Raw genomic sequence first — 6,000 nt, forward strand, 5'->3', positions numbered from 1 at the left:
GCCAGCAGGACCCCGCCACCGGAGCCCTAAAGAGAGCGTTTTCAAGAAAGGTGAGGTGAGGGTGAGGCCAAAAGAAACGAGTGGGCAGTCACGGGAGGGGAGCCCGAGGACAGTTCAACACAGCGACACGGTGCAGGCCGGCGCTGCCCGTACAGTAGCCCCAGCCCCATACGACTGTTTAAATTGAATTGGAATTCATTCAAAATTAACAAAAATGAGATATTTAGTTCCTCAGTCACACTGGCCACATTTCACGTGCTCGGTAGTCCCACGTAGCTAGTGACTCCCATAGTAGACAGCAGAGATATAAAGTATTTCCACCATCACAGGAGCTTCTACTGAAGAGAACTGGGACTCTACCAAATTTCTTTTATTATGGGAACGATGACTGGAATATATGGTGGGGGGAGGGTCGGGGCAGGGTAAGGAGGGACCAAAGAAACTGGAGAAAGGGAATAACAAGTGGAGCGAGTTCCCAAAACAGGCAAGAAGGAAGGCGAGAATTCCAGAGACTAGAGATTACGGAGTGTCTGTGGGCTAACTGGGGCAGGGGACGTAGAGACATATTCTGCCTCAGGGAAGGGGAAATAAAGAAGGACGAAAATGGGTAAAGAAAAACGCTTGGGGTGGTGAGGAGCGTACAGGGGGAGCTTGTACTGAGGTAGAGGGCAGTAAACTAAGATGTGAACATCCTTAATCTTATCAACGAAAAAAGGCGATCTCCTGAAAGAAAGCCGACTGGAAGTTCAAGGGGTGGGAACGTCTGGTATAACCTCTGAAGGAATGCAGTCAGGAGTTAATGAAAGAAGGAATTTTTTTTTTTTTAATAGAAAAGCAAGACCTAGGTGAAATTAGAGCCAGCATAAATGTTCAGTGGAACCAGTCTGAAGGTCTTTGTGACTTTCTCCTAGATAACTTGGCAGGCTGAGAGAAGAAAAAGGAGATAATGAGAGTGATTTTGGATTGAGGACGGGAATATGAGAAGTCCAATGTGTTAAGACAAAAGATTCTGGGCCTCCAGACAGAACTGAAATGGCTAGCACATAAAGACTCCCAGTGGAGGAATGGAGTCATAAAAGGAATGGACGGCGAACAATTACAGGACCAGAGTCCTCAGTGATGGTTAAAACCTAGTGCAGTAGGTGGGGAGAAAAATCAGCTAAGCAGGCTGACGTCCAAGTTGAAGTCCAGATCCTAAAAGACGGAAAATATTTCCAGGACTAAACAAGTCCAAGATATGAGTGGTTGAAATCAAGTGGAAACTAAGGCCATAGAGTTGATCTTGAGGGCCTTGAGGAACTTCAAGGTCAATGAATTAAGAGTGCCTCAACATAAACCCCAAAGTCACTGGCAAGAGACAAGGTAGAAAAGAGAACCAATCTAGTTGCTCATGTTTGTTACTTTTTTGTAGCATCAAATGAAGTGGTCCTCCAAACCTGGGTGAATATCAGAAGCACCCTCGGAGCTCTGTTTTCTCTCCCCATCCTCCCTCCTCCTTCTTTTTCTTTTGGCGTTTGTTTTGAAAATAAGGATTTATAGGTCTTGCCCACCTTAATGATTCTAACTTGGTATGTTTGGGAGAGTCTAAAGAGCCACATTTTTCAAAATGCTCCACGTGATTCTAAGGGCCACCAGGGTTGGCAAGCACTGATCCAGAAGGAAGGACGGTGTGGGGCCCAAGCAGACATCATGACCTTCTAAAGGGAAGACTTTGTTAGTGATGGGTTCATGGTTTGGAGGTAGCCCTGAAAAGTCAGGGGAAGCCCAATCCGTGCTCTGGTGAGATGGGAGAGGGCTATTCTAAGGGAAGCTGTTCACTCAAGCTCTGGTGTTACAGGAAGGACAGGAGATGGTCTCAGGCACAGAAAAAAGGAAAATACAGGAGTACGGCTGCAGGATGTAAGAAACAAGAGACTGAAAGGCAGGTTGGAAACACACAAGTTAGTGGCCTATCGAAAGAATAGTTCATGAGGGTTCCTAGTGTAATGAGGTGTGATTCATTAAAGGGTTTGTAGGTATAAGTAGTTGAATTCCTGGGCAGTAAGGATTTTTCTATTTGGATGCTATCAGAGTTCTAACATGTAAACCATTAAAAATTATTAAACCCTTAGGTAAACAAGCTTGCAGAAGCTTATTCATTAACATTGAAAATGTTGTCTTCCCAACCCACATTTTTATACAGATGAAATCAGACTGGAATGAATATGAAGGGTAGCGTTGGAGCAGAAAGCCAGAAGAGGCAACCCCAGCAATCAGTGAGAGCGACTTGGGATTTCCCCCCTTCCTTCTCCTTGGAAGAGGGGTGTGTGAACTGAGAATACAGAAAGGGGCCTGAGTGTCTTTTTGGCACCAGCTAATGCTAAAAAATAGAAGAGGTGTCACAGCCTACTGGGTCTCAGGAGCACCCTCCGCACATCCACAAACTCCATCCCAGGACCCCAAAAGCCGACACCCATGCAAATCCTAGGGATGGTTCTCAGTAAAGAATATATTTACTTTCACAAACCCAACTCCATTTATGAGCAAGCTGCAAATGTTTGCCCTTGCTTCGGAGAGAGCTGCTCTTCTGTCTCTTCTGTGGATTCAAGTCGTCCTAGCATTATGTCTGGTTACTCCTGTGAAATAATTTCTAACACTGACATACAGACTTTAAGATGAGGGCGTGATCGCAGCCAGGTGCTCACACCACACACACACACACACACAACCTCGTGCATACTAAAGAAATGACTCACTTAATTTGCTACTGCCTGCCACTACTGGGTTTTGATTTTACCTGTTCAAATGCAAAGTTTCCTATTAGATTAACTACAAGAAAGAACTCAGGAGTATTAACCTTGATTTCGTTCATGATATTAGAGCATCCAAGAGGTTTTAACCTGGGCATCTTGAGATGCCCCTCTTTGGACCACCCACTGCTTTCTCTCCCTAATCTTCCATAAAACGGTAACATTTCTTGCCACTTGAGAGCCAATTAATGGAAACCCTTGTAGAATAAACATGGTTAAGCCTGGTATATCCCTGTACCTGCAGAACCAGTACTTTGGGGCCCTTTCTCAGCTCACAGTACAACAGCACAACAGCACTGTGGACCTGTAAAGAACCCAAGCCTCTCCTTTTAAAGATGGGGGTGGTGGTGGAATGGGGGATCAGAGAGGTTGACCTGTCCAAGGTCACTCAGCTCTGAGTAGTGTGACGGCTGACTTACCACTACCCCCTGGCAATCCGTGCACCACCCCAGCTCCCCCAAACAGCCCCTCCGGGCTTCTGTCGGTTTGCTAGCATGCAACCTCTCCTCGGCCCCCGCAAAAATGCAATGCCAGTTGCGCTCTGTGCCCAACTTCATCCCTTCGCGTCAGCATGCCGTTAACCCTCTCTCCAGCAGCTTGTCACAAGGGCCACGCGCAGCTCTCTCTGTCCCCCAAGCCTATCTCCCCGGCGGCTGTCCCAAGGTCAACGTCAGCCCCAGGGAGCTTGCACCGACGGGCACGGCAGGATGCCCGGTCGGGGTCCCCCAGCGCGGCACTCACCCTCACGGGGGGCGGGCGCGCCGCGGCTCCCCATGTCCTCGCGGGCGCAGCTGGGTGCGGTAGCCGCTGGTGCCGGCTGCACGGGGCGCCCGGCTGCGGGCCCGCGCCGCGGGGAGCGCCGTCCAATCAGTGCGCGCCTGCCGCCCGGCCCGGCGCGCGGCCCGGTAGGGTTCGCGACTCCCGGGGGGCGCGAGCTGCAGCGCGCCACCCAAGCCGCTTCCGGGCGCGTTGCCTGGACGCGGTTGCCGTGGCAGCCGGAGCTGGAGGCTTTCCCCGCGCGCCCGCGCCCAGCCCGGCGGCGCCGCCCCTCCTCCTGCCGCGTTCCCACACCCAAAATAGCCTCTCCTCGTCGCTGCTGTTTCGCACTGAGCTCTCATCCCAGCGGCCGGGAGTTGGCGGGCGGGGATTTCTCTTATTGGAAAATAAATCCTGTTGTAGGTCTGGTTGACTTGGAGGGAGAAGTGTTGAAATGGTGCCTGATTGGGATAATAGCCATGGTGGTTGCACGGTAATTCTCTTCCGAGCTCTCACATCCCTTATTTACAAAGCCTCTTTCCCACAAAAAGCATTATTGACCTACCCCACCCTTCCAAATTGGGAGAAGTTATTTATTAGGCCACTGTCCGGGAAACAGCTCGGCGACAACGCACCACCTGTGCAGGTGTCCTAACCCTCGCTGCTGCCAAGTGTTATTTAATGAAACACCTTGATACCCGCCGCTGGGACCAAGGATCGTGCCTCACCCGCCACAGACGAGCGACAAGAAAGAACTGCTACCACCCTTCTTCCTTACATTCCTTCCTTCTCCCTTCCACCTCATCCCTCTCCCGGGGCGTCCTAACTCTTTCCACCTTCCTCTCTATTTGGATTCTAAATGGTATGCACAAGCCGAGCCACTCAATTTTGCTTCCTCTGGGTGGGCGGGATTTAATTTAAGCAGTGTTGGGGACCCCCACCTTTGCCTGCCTCACGGCCTCCTGTCGCAAGTATTTACTCAGTTGCTGTCTGACACCCCTCCCCCCCCCCACCACCACCAGCCTGAGCCCTTCCACCCAGGAGAAGGAGCAGTGACCTGCTAGAAAGACCCTGGGTTGTGGAGGCAGTTGTTTTGGAATGCTCTCTCTCCAGCAGTTACTTCTGTGTGGTCTTGAGTATTCTATGACTGTCTCCACACCTATAAAACGGGCTAATGCTCCCCTCTACAAACAGTTCATGCATCCATAACATTCATTCAGTCAACAATATTTATTGGATGCCTCTCAAATTCTAGAAACTGTGCCTAGTTCTAAGCTTAGACACAATGGTGAAGAAGAAAAAGTGACAGCATCCCCCACCCCTGCTCTCATAGAGCTTACAGCCTGAGACACATTAATCAAATAATCACAAACACATGTGAAACTGCCATTGTGCTAAGGAGAGTGCATCACCTTGAGACCTGTGATGTGGAGGTGTGATCTAACAGCATCCCTTTAGCTCAGTGATTAGTCTTTCCTTTTCTCCCTTAGGTTCCCACTGCCTGGCACATGGTATGCATGCAATAAATATATATTGAATTGAATCCTATGTCATGGTGATAACAGTATCATTCAGTTTCCCAGTGATTTTTTGCCACTGAAAATATATTTGAAACATATGTAACTTGCTACTATGTCTGGAAGGGTGTGTAGGTGTTACTGGAAAGTGCCGGTTCAAACCCAGAGACCATCATGGAGAGTCCTGAGAAAGGTTCAAAAGGTTCTTGTCTGTCCCTACCAGGTTGCCTTCCAGTGTGTATGGTGTGCATCTCAGATGGGCACATGAAAGTCCCCTCGGTCTCATTTCCCCTCTTTGCTTACTATTCCACTCTCTCCCCATGTCCTCGCTTCATCCTGCCACCCACCTTTGAGTTAGAACCTCAGGGCATCCATTTCTGGCCTCCTAGAAGGGTGACAATGGGTCCTTATATTCCTCAGAGTGGAGCACCTATAAAACAGGGAACTCAATCCTGCTACTACTGCTGGCTTTAAAGCATAACTTTGATGCTTTACTTGCCACGTGACTTCATCACTCTCAAGTGTAGGGAAGGAGAGGAGCTGGGAGGTGAGGGGCCCTTGTCACATATATATGTACTCTTCTATTTAGGCTGACTTTAATTTCCTTCTTAAAAATCATACCAATTCACGTTAAGTAAAATCCAAAATTTTAAAAGATTCATTAACAAGAAGACAAACAATTGCAGCTTTTTCAAGCTCTGAATTCCTCAGTAGGAATCCTGAAGTTTCACAGTAGCTATACTTGAATCAGACCCATAACCTCCCACTTCTGATCATTATTTTCCTTTCCAGGTGATTTTTTTTTTTAAATATGAACAGACAAAATTTAGTGCACAATAATTTAAGCCTACCCTAGTTTTTTTTTTAAAACTTTTATTTACTTAAGTGTGTTTTTCCAGGACCCATCAGCTCCAAGTCAAGTAGTTGTTTCAATTCTA

General features: G+C 48.4%; 1 protein-coding gene across 2 annotated transcripts in view; it reads right to left on the reverse strand.

Moving 5' to 3' along the window:
• The window catches only part of FAM81A (family with sequence similarity 81 member A), a 66,428-nt gene extending 62,763 nt beyond the window's left edge, over positions 1-3,665 (reverse strand). The window contains exon 1 of one of the 2 annotated variants that reach the window (XM_033106964.1): positions 3,531-3,665. The gene's annotated coding sequence lies outside the window, so the exon portion shown is untranslated. The remainder of the gene's footprint in view (positions 1-3,530) is intronic. The other variant, XM_033106966.1, reaches the window with a different exon arrangement.
• Positions 3,666-6,000: the final 2,335 nt, after the last annotated feature.

Source organism: Rhinolophus ferrumequinum, chromosome 6 (genome assembly GCF_004115265.2).
Source record: "Rhinolophus ferrumequinum isolate MPI-CBG mRhiFer1 chromosome 6, mRhiFer1_v1.p, whole genome shotgun sequence".
Classification (NCBI taxonomy): domain Eukaryota; kingdom Metazoa; phylum Chordata; class Mammalia; order Chiroptera; family Rhinolophidae; genus Rhinolophus; species Rhinolophus ferrumequinum.